We start from the raw sequence: 19,447 nt of genomic DNA, 5'->3' as shown, positions 1-19,447 counted from the left end.
GCCACTCTGGGGGTGTTTCTTATGTGTGTTGCATATGCCCTGCTTTTGTGGCGGAGCTGCTTTTGCCTTCAGTCTAGTCATCTGCAATGTCTCTCTCTGCCTGTTCTGGGCAGGGTTTGGTCCCTGTGCTGTTAGTGGGCCAGTCTGGGGCCCCCTTGGGCTTAAGTTGAGTCAGACCAGGCATTTGCCAGAGATACGGTAGCCCTGAACTGCAGGAGAATGCAGGGGTGGGGTGCACAGTGCCAGTAAGGTCCACATGGGTGGAAGGGAACCTGCAGCTGCTGGGGACCCAGGCAGGCTGGGTTGGAGGGGGCAGATTCACAGAAGCAAGCAGGGGCGGAATGCACGGTGTTAGCAAGGTTTGCATAGGTCTGCTATGGGAGGGGACCTGGAGCTGAGGCCTGGCTGGTGGGGACATGTCCACAGGAGAACACAGCAGGCGGGACAGCAGTGTTATCGAGTTAGGTGGCAATTTATGTAGCATTGGTTCCAGTAGGTGTCTTCATATCTAGGCTTGGGGGCAGGGGACGGAAATGCCATCTACCAGCTCCTTTGTTCCTGGAGAAGTCTCCCAACAATCCCTGCCCCTCCAGCACTCACTTTGAGCTGAGTAAACCAGTCTCTCCCCATGTACACCCCAGGCATTTTTCAAACTGCTGCTTCTATGCTGTATCTCCATGGGGCTGTTTGTAGTACTGTCTCTTTAAAGGTAGCGACTCAGTTTTCTCTCACCCTCCTGTTTCTTCGACAAGCCAGCTGATTTTTAAAGTTCCAGATTTTAAGCCCTGCTGATTGTAAGAACTTGCGAAATTCGGCCCCTCTAGTTTTCAAAGCCGAGTGTTGTGGGGATTCATCTTGCCTGTGAAGGCTCCCTGGTGTGTGAGTCTGTTTCTTGTCCCTCCTGCAACTGTGGCCTCCCTGCAGTAGATAGTTCCATGGGTCTTTTTAGCTCCCCAACATGTCTTCACTCTTGCCACCCTCCTCAGTATGGCTTCTTGTCTACATTTAACTGTGGAGAGTCTGTTCTGCCAGTCTTCAGGTCGTTTTGTGGGTTTTGTACACTGATGTGTCTTGATGTTTTGATATATGTAGACATTGTGAAATAACTGCTATAATCAAGCTATAATTATCAAGCCACCTCACATAGTTACCCCCTCTGTCTCACTGGATCCTAGAAAGACTGTCCCAGAAATTCCCTGAAAAAGGTCAGTTGTGGACCTCACATACTCTCCTCCGACCTCCACCATTTGTCCGCTTCCTTGCATGAATTAGCAACACCAGATGGGGGCCAAGGACTGCTTGACCTTTCCAAATTTTCTCAGTTCACAGAACCGAAACTACAGCTTTGCAAAGATATGGCATTACTGAAAGGAACGTACAGTGATCTCTGTGTTAGGGGCTTTTCGAGAAAGCCAATACCCGAGATCCCTCGGCCCCTGAGGTGGCCAGCACTTTTAGCTTTATATCTGAACAGCCTTTTCCCCCACAATAAAGCAGCCAGTGTTCCTGGGTGTGGAGGCCCCACAGTGACAGCCGTCACACTATACCTCTAGCAACTACCCTTTCTAGGTATGCCAACCTTTTTCTTCCTTTAGGGTAGAAACCTTCAAAGGGAACACACAGTCACTTCTTCATGTTTATTTCTGGCACTTCTCCCTCAGATGTCTGGGTCTGTGTCTGAACCTAATCACTGACATCATTCACAGTCTTTTCCCATGGCTCTGCGTTGACTCAGTAAATCAGCTGATGGAAATCAGTGCCGGGATGGGGGCCTCTCAACGCCCAGTCTCTGGTTAGGCTCTCTTAGAACATGCGACTGCAAGAGCTGTTATGCATGGATTTTTATTTGGCAAAATATTTTAAACTTCATCTTTTTAACACATTAAAAAAATGGTGTTAGCCCTTAAACATTGGGTTGTAGGACACTCTTAATTATCAGCTTAAGAAAAGCAATTCAAGTAATAGTAAACAGTCTAGAAGTCACATAATGCTTAGGCTTATTGAGAGAGAAGTAATAACCAGATAGATTGTGTAATGTGTGCAGGTCACTTTGATGTGCTGTTGAGATCCCTCTTCAGTGAAGGACGTGTTGCCCCAGCTGCCAGGAGAGCGTGTATATGTGTCTGCATTTTAAATATATCTACTAAGGTCACACCCTTCCCAGGGCAGCCCACATCCAATGACTAATAGATGCAGAGATATGAAGACCTAGCCATCTCAGTTCATAGGGAGACATTTCTGAAGGACTATTTTAGCTGTGGAGCTTTCCTTGGGTTCACTGAGGCCATCAGCAGCCTGTTACAGCTCATCTTCTCCCTGCCTGTGTCTGCTTGCTTCTACAGGTGTTAGTCCCAAGGGCACTTCTTAATAAATAGCCTACACAATAAATCTCAGAACTTGCTTCCTAAGGAACTCAACTGGCAAAACAATGCTTTGCCTACTTAGGTAGATTCTAGTTATATGCTAGCTTCATATTCACTCTGCATGGAGCCCTGCTCTAAGTGATATTACTGTTGCCCCTCTCGTTTTGTAGATTCAGTCTCCAATTATTAATCACCTCTGAGGAAATCAGTTTGGCAGATTAGGTATAATGGCACTGAATGCTGCACTGAATTTTCGTATGTCTGTCCATCCAGCCAACCATCTAGCTAGGTAATAAAAAAGCAGGCTTTGTCAACTATTAATGTTCACCAAATATGCCACTTTCTCCCTACATTCTCAGCCCCCTTGCAGATAGGCAGTCAGGTGACTAGTTCTGGCCAATGAGCTGTGAGGGGAGGAGTAACCCCTGGGCTGAGGTGGTGAGAAGTCCAGTATGATTCTCCTGTCTCTCTTCTACTAGGGGTGTTGGGGAGGATGCATGTTGCAGACAATGTGGATACAAGATGTGGAAGCTCTGACCACTTAGATTCCTGGGAGACTATGAGAAACAGACTTTTGTTGTATTAGGATATTGAGATTGGGGGTTGTTTTTTACTTCACTCCTTATAACCAGCCTATCCTAATACACTTTATATTCACTATAAATAACATTTATGCTAAACTACTTAAGTAGATGTGTATTAAATACATATACATCCCCTAAAATATGCATTATGTATAATGTAGAATACTATATTATATATGAATTATAAAATAGATCAAATAGGCCTATTATATATACATCTACTAAATGTGTTAAATACATACAGTATACACCCCATGCCCTAGCCATGATGGCTATTAGCAGTTGATTCTTATGCTTCAAGGTTTTTTCTAAATAAAGTAAGATGTTGAAAGATTAAACATCTAGGTTGCATATGGCAATTTCGTCACCAGTGTCAAGCTTTACCCTTATTAACTAACTCCAAATCCCTAAGTGGAGTCAAAAATCCTTTCTACAAGTTTGTCTTCAACATTTTGTTCAAAGTAAAAGCTGTCTTGGATGAACCATGAGAGACAATGGACTCTGAAAAACAAACTGAGAGTTCTAGAGGGGAGGGGGGGGTGGGAGGAAGGGTTAGCCTGGTGATGGGTATTAAAGAGGGCACATTCTGCATGGAGCACTGGGTGTTATACGCAAATAATGAATCATGGAACACTACATCAAAAAAAAAAAAAAAAAAAAAGCTGTCTTGGGCTACTTACCTCCCCTTCCTCTGTCCCAAATGGTGGTTTCTTCTTGGATGAGTAGCTAATCCCTGAGAGGGCAGGAGCCTTGAAACTCCCTGCCTCTTGACAGATGCTTCCTTTTGCCACAAGGGTTGAAGTCAGACAAGAAAGAAAATCCCAGGGCCTTGTGTCCCAGAGTATAGCTCAAGCCCGAAGAGGTGCTTTTCCAATGTACTTTTCTTAGTTTCCCCACCTCCCACCATCTGGTTAACCTTTTAGCTTGACTACTATAGCAGATGTTAGCAAGCTCTACACTTATCCCCTTTTTCCACCCTGGAGGTCCCTGTGGACATTCCGTATGCTTGCTAATGGCTTCCTGCATCTCTGTGCTTTCTGGAGGACGAAGCATGCTGAAAATGTCTGCAAATTAACAACCCTAGGAGCAGTCCTTGGGTCTTCAGCTAATGGGGGATGAGAATAAATACATACTCTGGCTTTCTGGCCCCTCAGCAGGGCAGTTCTGAGGTAAGCTGTACTCAGTGTCTCGGGGGCTCCAGCTGGATTGAGCCCCAGATGCCCAAAGTGATACCTGCTCACCAATACACCCTTTATCGGCTTTCCTCCTCTCCTTGTGTCACGTCCTCAGTCTCTCACACTGCTTCCTGGGCTCATGTCTCAACTACTTGTCTTCAAATCTTGGTCTCAGGCCCCATTTTGGGAGGAATCCAAATGAAGGCAACCACAAGGAAACTTGATTGTCTACAATGTAGCAGAGACTTAGATCTCTGAAGGCCAGAACTCACAGATTCTGCCTAGACCAGGGTTTCTCCCTTACCCTGAGACATCAAGACCTGGAAGTATGTCAAAAATACTGAAATTTGGGAATGATTTTGTTTAAAAGTTCTTTAAAAGGTAGTGTAAATTTAAGTTTACCCTGTGAATAGTGCCATTCTCTCCCCCGAAACTAGGTGTGGAGTTATAGGCGCTCACTAGGAATTAGTCCTACCTGGGTCACCTATCATCTATGTTTCAGTGAAGAAATTTCTAGGCAGGTTTTCAGGAAAAAAAAATTGTTTTTTTCCTTGAAAGCCTTGTATTCAGTCATTCAACAAGTATTTATTAAGTGCTTGTCAAGTGCCAGGATATCACATTAAAGACACTGGATATGGTTTTGAAGGTATTAAGATGTTTTATGGGTAGTTGATAATTATGATACTTGAATTTAGAAACTTTAGGGAGATTTTATATAGTTAATTATGTTCTTTAAAGAGACTGAAAAAGAAATAGTGGCTGTATTGGTCAGGCAGATACTGTAAGTTGGCTCACTTAACACCAATTCCAATGTTGTGGTGTCTCAGGCAGAATTTTTCCATGGGATGATTGTATATTTTTATTGGCTACATTGTCCTGACTGCATTATTTCTGGCTGAGTTGTAGTTGACTGCTTTCTGGGTAAACTAGCTAGAATGAAACTGTTGTCTATAACTGAGAACCTGGAATGAGAGAATTATAAACAGCAGGTTAGTAAGGATAAACACATTGGTTTGGGTGAGAGGTATTTGGGTTAACCTATGGGAGAGGGCACAGAGTGTGTGGATTTTTGTGTCTCACATGAATGCCCACCACACAGCATCCACTACAGGTGCCTAAGATAATCTGTCCCGTGGATGTCACCAGCTTCCTCATCCATTCTAGCACCCATGAACTGCGTGGTCATGGTGGCAGCAATGGAGGCTCTACTTAGGCCCAACAACATGGATTCCCTTTCACCATGGCTGATCTAGCTGCTGCCACTGCTGAATGCCCAACCTTCCACCAGCAAAGAGCAATGCCAAGCCCTTGAAAAGGACCATTGTTTAGGGAGATCAGCCAGCCAACAGCATGTTGTCAAACTTCAGGATTTTTGCCAATCTTGTAGGTGAGAAGTGCTATCTCTGTATAGTTTTTTGTTTTGTTTTGTTTTTTTTAAGATTTTATTTATTTATTTGACAGAGAGAGAGCGAGAGCAGGAACACAAGCAGGGGGAGTGGGAGAGGGAGAAGCAGGCTTCCCGCCGAGCAGGGAGCCCGATGTGGGACTCGATCCCAGGACCCTGGGATCATGACCCGAGCCGAAGGCAGACGCTTAACGACTGAGCCACCCAGGCGCCCTCTCTGTATAGTTTTAATTTACATTTCTCTTACTATGAGTGAGGTTGAACATCTTTTCATATCTTTGAGGGCCTTTTTAATTTCTTTTTCTCCAAGTTATCTGTGTATCTCTCTTACCATTTTTTCTGTTGAATTGTTGCTCTTTTCTTCTCAATTTTAAGAAGCTCATTATATATTAAAGATGTTTACCCCGTGATTATAAGTTGCAAATATTTTTTCCAGTTTGTTGCTTGTCTTTTCACTTTTCTTATGATGTTTTCTACCATGCAAAACTTTTTAATTTTTATTTGACCAAATTTATCTTTTTTTTTTATTGCTTCTGTAATTTGAAGTGATAGGAAAGTTTTACCACTCCCAGGCTTTAAGGGACTTCACCCATATTTTCTCTTATTGCTTGTAATTTCATTTTTTTACATTGAGAATTCTGATCTATCTGGAATTTACTCAGTGTAAGGAATAAATTGAATTTTATCTTTTACCATATGGCTATCCAGTTGTTCCAATGCCATTTATTAAAAAGTATTTCTTTTCCCATGATTGAGATAGCCTTTATCATATACTCTATCTCCATGTGCATGTGGGTCTATTTCTGGCTTTTTTGTATTCTGTTCTTTTGGCCAATTCATGTGCTGATATCATACTATTTTAAAGTCTTTTTTTTTTTGAGAAAGAGAGAGAGAGCACTGTGCACAAGCAGGGGGAGGGACAGAAGGAGAGGGAAAGAGAGATCTCCACCCTGAGATCATGACCTGAGCCAAGATCAAGAGTCGGAGGCTTAACTGGCTGAGCCACCCAGGCGCCCTGATATCATACTGTTTTAATTATGAAAGCTTTATGATAGGTTTTCATATTTGTTAGAGCTAGCTCTCCCTGTTGCTTTTATCTTTTAAGGGATATCTATTCTGGCTTATTTATTCTTTGAAGCAAACTTTATAATCAACATTTCTGGCTCCAGGAAAAAAGACTGATGAAATTCTATTGAGATTGTGTTAAGTTTATAGATTAGCTTACAAAGAATATCTTTATCCTGTTAAATTTTTTTATGAAAGAACATGGAATGTCTTTCTACTTACTCAGATCTATTAGGAATGTTTCATAGTTTCTTCATAAATATTTTTCACTTTTCTCATTATGCATATGCCTAGGCACTTTATTTTCTTTTATTTTGCTCTTGTAAATGGTGTCTTCTCTTCCATTTTTTCTTCTAGCTGGTTATTGATCATATGTATATATGAAGGCTTTTGGTTTCTGCATGTTAATTTAATATCCTGCTATTTAAATGCATTTTCTTCTTGTTTGTGGTAGTTTTTTCACTGACACTTTCGAGTTTTTCAGATAGATAAAAATATCAGCTGCAAAAAAAGATAAGTTTTCCTCTTCCTTTCCCATTATTATGCCTCTACTTGATTTTTCCTGTCCAACTGTGAATTGGCTAATACCTCCAAAACAATGTTTGAAAGTAGGGGAGAGAGTGGGCCTCTTTGTCTTACTCCTCACTTTAACATGAAAGCCTCTATTATTTCCTTATTCAGTAAGATGCTGGCCTTTGGGATTATGTATATATATTTTATCATCATAAAGAAATATCCCAGGAGCCTGAGTGGCTCAGTCATTAAACATCTGCCTTTGGCTCAGGTCGTGGATTCCAGGGTCCTGGGATCGAGCCCCAAGTCGGGTTCCCTATTCAGCGAGGAGCCTGCTTCTCCCTCTCCAGCTTCCCCCCTGCTTGTGTTCCCTCTCTTGCTGTCTCTCTCTCTCTGTCAAATAAATAAATAAATAAAATCTTTTTTAAAAATTTTAAAAATCAAGAAATATCCATCAAGTCCTATTTTATTGATCATTCCTAACATACCTGTCAACTCGTAAATTGGTAAGTAGAGAAAAAAATAAGTCACATTATTTATCTAAAATACAGAATCTGTGAATGTGGAATGTGACACATAATCATAGTGGCATCACAGGCAAGCGTTCAAGAATATCTGTCCTGAGAAGTTTATAATCCAAGGAGAGGGGCACCGAATGAGCCAATCACAGACTCATTCAAAGGCTCTAAGATGTGGGGCAGGGACAATATGGTATAGTGGGTCTTTGAATGAAAAGACCGAGGTTTCACTCTTAACTCTGCAACTCACTTTGCGATCTTGGACAACTTACTCAGCCTTTCAGTACCTCCATTCCCTTTTATGTAAGTGGGTATAATGGCAGTAGCTACATTAAGGATTGTTGTGTTTAGTGAGGTAATTGCCCCAGAAGATTTAGTTCAGGACTTGGCACATAATAAATGTTCACTAAATAGTAGCTATTATCATTGGGTGCCAAAATAAGTAGTAAAGATAATAGATGCTATGAGGGGTCTCTGGAGGAGGGTGTACTTAAGCTGGTTTTTTGAAAGCTGTGTAGGGTTTGAAGAGACAGAGGGTAGAGGAAGAAAGAGACTTGCCAGGTAGGAGGGAAAAGATCTTTAAAATCTAAAAGATCATGCCAAAATAGAAGTTGATTTTAATTTGTATTTTTAAAGAGGTCCAACTGCCTTTTTTGGCCAACTGCCTTTTAAAAGCATCGTTATTTAAAATTTGATCTGCCTTCCTCATTACATTTTGCAGAATACTTGAATATGAATAACATCTTTTATTATGCATATGAGAGAAAAACATTTTGAATCAAATCCCATGGTCTCTGTCTTTGAGGCCTCCACTGGTTTTTCCATCCTTTATAGTTTTTTTTTGGTCTAGTTGCTGTTTTGCATTTTAATTTGACCCTGCCCTTTATTTATTTGCACCTATTACCAGAATGCTTTTCTAAACTAAATATTTTGCAGTGTTTGCTATTCAGCATTTGATGAATGTTTATTACTGTAATTCATTGTTCAGAAAAATGTACCATATCCCACATCAATCATTACACTCCATTATCCATGGGGTCTAAACCATTTCACAGTCATTAAATGAATATGTTATTTGGGAATTAAATCAGTGGGAAGAAAGGGAAAGGGCAGCCAAAAGTGGTAAGGTGGGCAGTGGTGAGGCTTATGCGGAGGACTCCTTTCCCTGCAAGGAAACACATAAAAGCCTCAGACTTTCCCTTCCTCTACCTCCCCTTTCTGCACCCCTTTCCTCTAGTAAATGTAGTAGAAACTTGCATCAGTCTGTCTTCCAGACTAGCGTGGGGAGAGTGGAGAGTGCCTGAACAAATATCTATGGGACATATTGATTGTCTTAGGTTACGTTGTCTAAGAAGACTTCCAAATCAAGAATTTGAGTGCCAGTTGTTTATCTGGGAAGTGAACCTAGTAAACACCAGTGGGGTAATGGGGAAATGAGGCAGGAAGGGAAAGGAAGCCAATAAAGGGTGTGTCATTGTTGAGAACTGTAAAGAGCCATTTGTTCATTTAACATATTAAAAATAATAAATGCTTATTGGAGAAATTCCAGAAAAGATATATATGTATAGAGATTATTACATATATAATATGATATAAGTTTTTATTTGTTTAAGTAATCTCTACACCCAATGTGAGGCTCAAACTCAACAACCCTGAGATCAAGAGCCGCATGCTCTACCGACTGAGCCAGCCAGGCACCCCATATTATATGATATAAATGTCAAGAACTGTGAAGGTTCTGAGGTTTTACCCTATTTGTAAGCTAACAGTTGGAGATTCCTGGGTTAGAGGGAAAGGGATGTGTCATTCGTGGCCCAGCAGGCAGCCCCTATGACTCACAGGATGGTGGAGAATGACCCAGGTAGATATCGTACATGCAGCATCTCTTCCGGACTGGGGCTGCTCCCCTCTTGGTGGCATTTCTGGCCCATTGATTGTTCCACCACACCCAGTTGCCAGAGCCAGTCCTGACCAGAATGTAGAGTTGGCTTTAGTTGGCAACCTCCTCTTCTCCAGTCTTTTCCCAAGGTGGTTCTGTCTCCATCTTCCCCAGCAGGAGATGGGTCCACATTTTCATGTGTCTTGATCTCTTCTTTTATTTCCAATGCAGTCTGCTTTTGTAAACTCTCCATTCGTATTAGGGAGGAAATGGCTGGGAGCAGTCATGTTAACATTGGAACTGGGTTGGATGTCCTAAAACTAAAGATATAAACACCCTATCTGGGGAGACTTCAGATATCAGATGGTAAATGGAGGAAGCTATGGGATGGAGGGAAAATGCCCACTTCATTAAGGCTGAGATTTCCTGGATGATCCCCAGGTTGCCTGGGAAGGTCAGCATCCTGCTCTGAGTGCAGCCCCCCAGGTCTTGGGAAGAAGAGCTTATTAACATCCCAGGAGCCTCTTACCATTTCCTCTGATGCAGCTCTATACTAAGTCACTTTGATTTTTTTGGTAACATCCACAAGGGACCAATAATCTTCCTACATTTACATTTTATCCATTTTCCTCTTCCTCCCCTCCCTAAATGAAAACGAAATTCACTTGTTTCAGATAGATGAGTCACAGCATGAACAAAGAACAGAGACTCCATTCTTCCTTTATCCCAGAACATTCTAATGAGAGGCCTGCCCCCATTTCCGACAGTTCCTAGCCAGCTACTTCAGAGGATAGACAGTTCAATGTAGGTTATAGAGCTGTGATCGGTTAGCACTACCCTCAAGGCCAGGGAGCAACATGGGGTAGGAGGGACCTCAGGTTCCTAAGAAGTGAAAAGATCCCCCCGGGGCTTTATTCCATGTGTCTAAAATGAGCACTGTGGTACACACTCCTGAGCTCAGTGTCTTTCCAACCTTGCTGAGATCTATCAGAATGTCATTCACTCCACTGTTCTTTTCTCCAGGCTCCCTCTGGGCAAAATGAATGAATGAATGAATGAATGTATATATATACACACACACACATATATATATATTCCATTTTCCAATGCCTTTTCATATCCATGAGATAATTATTTAGGGCACTTAGCACCTTGCTATCATTACTATTGTTAATGTATCCTGTAATTGTTCAGAAAAAACCTGATGGTTTCAAAAATATGTCTTTATCTGGGGCACCTGGGTGGCTTAGTCGGTTAAGTGGTCAAGTCTGGATTTTGGCTCAGGTCATGATCTCAGGATCGTGAAATCGAGCCCTTTGTTGGGCTCTGCACTCAGCATGGAGTCCGCTTATCCCTCTCCCTCTGCTCATCTCCTAGCGCTCTCTCTCTCTCACTCTCTCGCTCTCTCACTATCTCTAAAATAAATAAATAAAATCTTAAAAAATATGTCCTCCTCTTTTGACATTTATCTTTCTCTGACTTGCATTAGTTATCTGTGGACATTTCCAATCATGTCTTCTAGACTGTCAGAGGTCAAGTCTTATGCATCTTTATATCCCAGGCAGTACTCTGCTCTAAACTTAATAAGTGCTCAATTAACATTCATTTAGTTGAATTCACATTTATCTTTCTTTCTTTCTTTCTTTCTTTCTTTCTTCTTTCTTTCAGAGAGAGAGAGATGGGGGAGGGGCAGAGGGAGAGAGAGAATCTTAAGCAGGCTTCATGCGCAGCACAGAGCCCAACATGGGGCTCCACCTCACAACCCTGAGATCATGACCCGAGCTGAAATCAAGAGTTGGATGCTTAACCGACTGAGCCACCCAGGCACCCCAAATTCACATTTTTCAAATGAGGTTTTAGAGAGGTTAAAAGAGTGTCCCAAGGCTAGTGTATTACTTAGTTTCTGGTCAGGAACATATAAAGTACTGTAGATATTTCCAGCAGAAAGGGCTTTAATGCAGGGGATGGGTTACAAAGGGGTTAGAAGTGTTAAAGGAGTTAAAAGGGTTGATGTGATTCAGAGACAAGGAAACTGCTACTATTCTAGGGAGAGAGGGCATTGGCCAGAATCAGGAAGCTCCTACCACCTGAGGACTGGAACTCATAAGCCCATACTTACTATTGACATTACCTGAACCACTGCTGCCACAGCTACTCCATGAACAGAATTTCTCCTACCTTCTTACTGCCTTCTAATCTGACTTGACTGGCTCCTGTTGTTAGAACCTAACCAGAACGCACCGGCAAAGGAATCTGGGAAATGTGATTTGTACGCTGTTAACCCCAGTGGTAACAGGGAAGGTGAGTGTGAAGCTGAAGTTCAACAGACAACATCTGGGATAGATGATTGGGCTAGTGCTGATTTCACTGCACCCTCTGCAGTGGGAGAAGTCTGCAAGAGAGAAGTGAAGTCCCGTACCAGAACTTTGCAGCGGTCCCACCTTTGGGTCTGAGGAAGGAAGTGTCTGGCAGTTGTCAGCCCTGTGACTCCCTTGGAATAGCAGAGCCATGTTCAGGGGCAGAATTCCCTCATCCTCATCCAAACAACAGTCAGTGGTGCCTCCCTTACATGAGAGCCTACAACTCTGTGGTGAGTCATTATCTCTTTCCTCAGAAGTTCATCACTTCAATTAAGAGGCAGAAAAAAAAATGACAGATGGGAACCAAGCAGGTACAGCAACCCCAACCTATTGAGAGTTCAGACCACTTAGGAACCATAGTGGTTGTCTACTTTGCTCCCTTTCTACTATCTCTGAAACTGAGAAGGTTGGCATTTATTGAGTGAATCTGAGCTGTGGAAAAGCCAGATCTGATTCTACACAGATTTATTGACCAGAATTACCCCATCTAGCTGTCTTCAGATACTGGCTAGTGCTTCCCTTGACACTGCGTGTATGAACATGGCTTTGTGGAACCAATTCTTTCTTGCTAAGGCTGGGGCAGGGAAAACAACCGGGTATGGTTGCCCTGGCATTGCAAGCAGAGGTGGATTTCCCTTTCTGTCCCTTCTGCCGCCCCATCTCGCAACCAGAAATGTCCCATTCTGGCTTGTCAGGAGAGAAAAAGGATGCATGAATTTGTTTGGCAGTGTCTTTAGTCTATCTGATATTAATTTTTGTGTGTGGTGTAAGATAGGAGTTCCATTTATTTTTCTTTTTATATGCAGGTATCCAATTGTCTCAGACCATTTATTGAAAAGTGCACCCTTTCTTACGAATCTGGAATACCATCTCTGCTGTATATCGTGTGCATGATTGTGTAGACCTATTTGTAGGCTTTCTACGCTGTTCCACTAGTCTCTTTGTGGTATAATACCATCCTGCCTTAATTACTGTATCTTTATATTGACTTTTTATCTGGTAAGGCAATACCCATTGCCTTGTTATTCAGGAGTAATTTAGATATTCTTGTCTATTTGCATTTTCATAAATTTTGGGATCAGATTCTCAGGTTCCACAAAAATATATCTTGAGGTTTTGATTGGGTTTGCATCAAATCTATAGATCATTCAGGTGAGAAATGACATCTTTATAATATTAGTCTTCTAATCCATTGAGCACAGTGTATTTCTCAATTCATTCAGATCTTTATATCTCCTAATAAAATTTTATAATTTTTCCATAGAAAATCAAAACATTCTATTTTCTTTAATGTTCCTTGAGATTGAGATAATATCTCCTAATAAAATTTTATATTTTTTTCATAGAAAATAAAAACATTCTAAGTATTATATAATATTATATATTATATATAATATTATATATATTATATTATATTATTATATATTATTATTATTTATATATTCTAGTTTATATTATTCTAGTTTTATTGAAGTATATGTATACACATATATTTTGGTTTCAGGGAAGTATGATAGGATGATTAATAAAAGATTTTTCAAACTTAAAAGTACATTACATTTGCGTAATTTTTGTTGGGGGGGAGTGAAATGGAATTACGACTTCTAGGAGAGAAAGAAACTTCAATATATCCAGCTGTTAAAGAACTTGTTCAAGTTTTTTAAAAGATGTGCAATACTGGATATTAAAGAACTAAAGAATTTAGAGTCCATTGGATACATTGAAAAAGTGATGTACATATTATTTTTAAATGTCAATTTTAATAATATATTGGAAATTATATCCTGTGGTGGAAATTGCTTCTGAGATATGGATACCCAACAAGGGACTAAATTTCCTAATCTACCTTGAAACTAGATGTGACAAGATAGGACTGAGCTCTCATCAGGGGAATTTGAGCAGAAGTAATGAGTATAAGTCTATTGCTTAAAAGATAATTCCTGGCCCTGAATGACCCTTCCTTCTTCTGTCCCACTGGCAGGAATGGAAATGACTTACAGTGACCTTGGAAGTCTCATATAGAAGATGGCAGATCTGTCATCAGCCTGGGCCCCTGTCTGATTATACAGAGACCTTAAAACCCTCAGCTCAGAATGTGACATGAAAGAAATAAACTTCTTTGTTTTTTAAGCCTCTGAATTTTAAGGGACTTCTTTGTTACAGCAGCTAGGACTTCCTTAACTAATACAGGAATCGGTACTATGAAAGTGGAGCACTACTATGACAAAAACCTGAATTTTTCAGCATTTGCCTAATGCCTAGATAGCAAATGATGAAGAAATAAATAGGGCTAGTTAGAAGGCTAGGGTCCCCTAGACAACTGGTACATTTGTTACCTATGTTAACTTGGAAGGCAGACCACATGCCTACCAAGCCAGTAGATCTAGGGCAAGAGCCAGAATGCTAATGTGTAATGGTTTCTTCTTACCACCTTAGGAAAAGATGAGTTCAGATAAGAAATAGCCAGTTTGCAAGCAGAGGTGGAAGAGAATGGAGAGAATCTTTATATTAAAAGCCTTAAAAGCCTCACAAGGTTGGAAAATCCCACTGCTTCTGGACCCAAGAAATAAGTCTCTTTCTCAAAGTTTACTTAAAGACTCATTAAAACCTTTATGTCAAACATTAAGACAAACAATGGATCCATTATGGAAGGAAGAATCAGATTATGGTAATCACCCATCTTCCCATCAAATTTATTGTTTCTAAAAAAAAAAAAAAAAAAATTTATTGTTTCTGATGGCAACAAGTTAGCTGACATTAAGAGATGAGAACATGAAGACAATCAGAGTAAAGCAGGCCTAAGAATTATGTCCAGGAAATTACTTTGGTTGTAGATACTGGCACATTAAAGTGATTGGAAGCAAACTAAATAGACAGCCACTTTCATATTTCATCAATTCTTTTATTTTCTTTCATTTTTTTTGATATATAAGTGACATATTGCACCACATAAGTTTAAGGTGTACAGCATAATGACTTGATATACATGTTGTGAAATTATTACCACAGCAAGTTTAGTTAACATCCATCATCTCATATAGATTAAAAAAAAAAAAGAAAAAGGAAGGTTTTTCCTTATGATGGGAACTTTTAGGATTTCTTCTCTCAGCAATTTTCAAATATACCGTACGGCAGTGGTAACTATAGCCATCATGCCATACATTACATCCCAACTACTTATTTATCTTGTAACTAGAAGTTTGTACCTTTTGACTATCTTCAATTCCCCCACCCCCTACCCCCTGCCCTGGTAACCACAAATCTGATCTCTTTTTCTATGAGTTTGATTTTTTGTTTTTGTCTTGTTTTGTTTCTTAGATTCCACATATAAGTGAAATCATGCAGGATTTATCTTTCTATGACCTATTAGCATAATGCCCTCAAGATCCATCCATGTTGTCAGAATGACAGGATTTCCCTTTTTATGGCTGAATAGTATTCCATCATGTGTGTATATGTGTGTATGCCACATCTTCTTTATCCATTCATCTATTGATGGACACTTACTTAGGTGGTTTCCATCTCATGGCTATTGTAAATGATGCTGCTATGAACATGGGGGTACAGATATCTCTTTGATTCATCAATTCTAAGACATGCTTTTTTTACATTTTAACATTCTAGAAATTAGGAGTGACTTACAATCCCTGTTTGTCAAGCATCTGTCCTTATGTATTTGTAATTCTCAAAATATGCAGGAATTTGGCCACAGTAATTCACATTGCCATCACTTCAGTTGAGTTATCACACTGTTGATACTACATGTTAAATTCAGTTGCCATTTTAAATGTTTTCAAAAATATTATGCCATTATTTGCCATTGAAATGAAAAATTGTTGTATTTGCAAAAGACACAGGACAGCATAGCATAAATTGGTATTAATAAAGGTTCAAATTCTTCTGGTAGGATCAAGAAGTGCCAGCATCAACATTTGCAAAATGGGTGCCAATGGTTTGGGAAATCTGAGAGACAATAGTGGAGTGTTAAATAATGTATCATTACCAACCCTCTAGGTGACACAGAGGGTACTAATGTTTGGAGAAACTTGGAATAGCAAGAATGAGGTTGTGAAAATTATACAACTCCCAAGAAGAGTATTTCCCCAACTTCTTCACATGTGATCATGGGGTATAATGGACAAAGAAGAAACTCCCAGAGAGCAAAGCCAGGTCCTCTAGAGGATAGTGGTCATAGGAATTCTCCCCATCATCAGAATTAGGGCAGATAGATAGGTTAGTCAAGAAATTTAATCTACTGTCAGAGGTGGGAGTCTCTGCTTTACCTATTAGTGGGCTTTATAGTCACTATGGATTGATGACTATTAGTATTTCTAATTCTTCCTTTTTCCAAATAGGAGTTTCACTATGGTTATTCTGTTCCCACATTACCACTGGATTTTGGGTAGGGAGGGAGCAGATAACTTGTCTTTTTGTTCCTAGATCTATAGACCTGAGGAACCACACTCATTAAATTCCTTTCTCTCTTCTTCCATAACAATAGAGCCTTTGCTATGATATGGCTGCCTGGCCTGGGACCACATATCCCGGTCTTCTCTGCAGCAAAGTGATGGCCATGTAACAAAGATTTCACCAATGGAATGTGAGCAGAACTGATATAACTTCAGCTTCTCTTGCTTAAAAGAAATCCTTGGCCCTAGGATCCTGCTCTTTCTCTTTGTTGGCTGGAATAGTAACTAGAATTACTTTAGAAGCCATGTGTCAAAGATAGCAGAACATCCTACTCAGCCTGAATCTTGGAACCAGAATAAAAGAAAGAAATAAACTCCTCTGTTCTTTAAGCTACTAAATATTGACTATCTGTTTGTTACAGCACCATAGCCTTTAACCATAGCTAATACGTGTAACTTACAACTGTTTAAATTTATTATGAAAAATATTAAATAACTTCCAACTGTGTGAAAAGGTAAGTAGTTTTTGTTTTGTTTTGCTTTCTTTTCTTTTAAGGGATTCACAAGCAACAAAGTTTAAAGACTCCTGGGGTAGTTCCTACTTGATTTCTGCTTCTTCACCTTCTAGTCACTCAGCGACCTATTATATTCTTGTTCCCTTCCTCTCTAAAAAGAGAGTATATGGATTCCAAACAGGTTGATGTGTTAATCACTCTAAAACCTCTAGATATATCAAATGCCTTCCCCACCCATAGTTCCTTCTAAGGGAACTTACCCTATCTTCAGTTCCTATTGAGAGAGCTGCCCCATATTTGTTCCATGTGACCCAGTGCACCCCTCTTCTCTACCATTGCTCATGGTCACAGCTGACTGGGCCAGGATGGGCACCTGTCCAGTGAGCAGCCAGTCCATAGACAGGTCGGGAAACTCTGCTATAGCCTGACTCAAAAAGCCAAACTGGCTCTATCATATTACCTCTTTTTTAGAAGATGTGAAGTAGATGGCAAAGGAAGCTGAAATTGAGCGTATGTGTAAAGAAAGGCCATGAATTAGTGCTGGGACCATTCAGGACAGATCAAACTCAGGTCGCAAAGAAGCAGAAACTGTGAATTGGCAAAAGCTAAGAGGTAGAAAAGAGCTATATAGAATAGAGGAATAAAGTAAACCAGAGAGGGCATTTCTGTCTCATGTATGGCATGCCAGCTATCCTAGTTATTTTAAAAACTACAAACACATGGGAATTCTGGGTAAAATGTAACAAATATCCCCTAAAATGCATAGTTGAGGTAAAGTAGGTAAATCTGGGAGGGAAGGGAGGAGCAAAGAGAAAGACAAAACCAAAGTGGTAAGCGTGTGCTGATGTTTTGTGCTGATGGAAGCTTTTATTGTTCTCAGCAAACAAGAAGCATGGTGGGGATGAGAGATAAAGAGCTCCCTCAGTGAAAGGATGGGCCATTATTCTATCCGCCAACAAAGGGACATCACGAGGATACTTGTCAATCTAAGCTTGACAATTGTTGGAGCCCCCAAGTGGTACCTGAATCAGTTGGGGAACGCAGATTAACAGTGTCTCCAATGTGGCCTCCCAGACAGCTGGTACACCTTAAGTTCCCAATTCTGTTTGAATAATTGAGTTTAGTCCTCAGTTTTGGAAAGCCAATCTGAGGGCAGTTATCCAGTCTGTTCTATTTGTCCACACCACCAGCCAAATGACATTTGTCCACCCTGTAGAATGAGTCAAGGCTATGGGAATGAGCTTGGGGAAAACATCTGGAGGTGCTGACAGGTGTTTGGTACGAAAGTTTAGCAGCTTGGGTCCTCCCCCACTGTTGCTGATAGACTTCTCAGTAAGATTAAGGACAATGGTGATCAAATTGTCATCAGAGCTATCTGGCAAGGACAGCAGACCCAACAGTCAGTTAAATTATAAAGTACACAAGTAAAACAGTTGTGGAAAGCTACAGCGGGGCATTTTCCCTCATACACCCAAGGCTCCAGGGGCGGTTCTAAAAGAGAAAAGGTCATTAACATCCCTCCCTCCTCTGCTGGTGATGTTGCTCCCCTCCACCCCCACAAAATTGTTTTGGCCCATTCCAGCAGCTGTAACTTCACTTTTTTCCAATCATCTATTATTCATACCCATACCTTTTGTCCGTAAGAGTCAGGTGCAAGAAGGACAAGGATGTTTTTAGAAAACTTACAGAGACCCCGTTATATCCCCCACTTTAGCCCATATGGGTCATGATGGGGAGATTCCGTGAGCAATGTACTCAACCAAGTGGTCATTACCTTGACGATCTAGACCATGGAAGTCTAACAAGAGAATCCAGATGGCCGAACCAGAATTAAGTTTTAATCCCCTGGGCCTGCCACCTAGAGAGTGTACCAACCAGGCTGGCTTGGGGTTGCCATTAGGAAAAGAAAAAAGCATCATGCCGAGAATTGGGCAGGATGGAATCCTGAATTTTCAAAATAGGTCTCTATGAGCCCCACCACTTTTGTTTTGATCATTACCCAGGAAGTAGCTGAGAAGGGAAGATCCCTTTTTGGGAACAACTGTATTCAATGACCAAACTGCCTTACTAAGATATATAGACCGGGAGGAGGTGAGGGAAATAGAAATCTTTTCAAGTCAATTTTTGAGGAAGCTGGTCAAACTCCACAATACCGATGCATGTGGATGGTAGGGCACATGGAAGAACCATTGAATACCTTGACAATCAGCCCATTGTGTGTGGCTTTTGCCACAAAAGGGGCATTATTGTCGGCCTGCAAATGGTCTGGGAAGCTGATCACATAACCTAGATTAGCTTCAAGGGCCACAGTAATTGGTTTGAATTCAGCTGATCAGACTGGAACAGCAGAGGAGTAGCCTGAAAAAGTATCAACGGCAGTGAAGCCCCACTGATAGGCCCGAGAAAGGGTCAAAGGCCCAGTGCGGTTAATCATTCAGGAGCAGGTGGAGTTAGCACCCCATGTAATATGGGGTCCCTCATAGTGAGACAAAGGGGTCAGCTTTTGGCAGTTGTCACAAGTCTGGTATGCAATGGTAGCCTCTGCAGATCAGAAACATAAGCTCCTTTATTTTGTGCCCAGTCTGTGAGAGTGGATGTTTTGCCATGTCTGACCTAAGCAGCAATGATGATAATCTGGGCAGTGCAGGCTTGATTAGCAGC

At 40.9% G+C, this 19,447-nt stretch overlaps 1 long non-coding RNA gene across 2 annotated transcripts in view; it reads left to right on the top strand.

Moving 5' to 3' along the window:
- Positions 1–18,711, top strand: part of LOC115942664 (uncharacterized) — a 73,984-nt gene extending 55,273 nt beyond the window's left edge. Inside the window, exons 5-6 of one of the 2 annotated variants that reach the window (XR_014141358.1) lie at positions 11,885–12,092; positions 13,844–13,992. This is a non-coding gene — a long non-coding RNA (uncharacterized LOC115942664). Of the gene's footprint in view, positions 1–11,884; positions 12,093–13,843; positions 13,993–16,363 lie in introns of those variants that run through there. The other variant, XR_014141357.1, reaches the window with a different exon arrangement.
- Positions 18,712–19,447: the final 736 nt, after the last annotated feature.

Source organism: Leptonychotes weddellii, chromosome X, assembly GCF_054177405.1.
Source record: "Leptonychotes weddellii isolate Sample4059 chromosome X, ASM5417740v2, whole genome shotgun sequence".
NCBI lineage: Eukaryota > Metazoa > Chordata > Mammalia > Carnivora > Phocidae > Leptonychotes > Leptonychotes weddellii.
The sequence above is the reverse complement of the archived record's forward strand: the minus strand, read 5'-3'. Positions and strand labels throughout refer to the sequence as shown.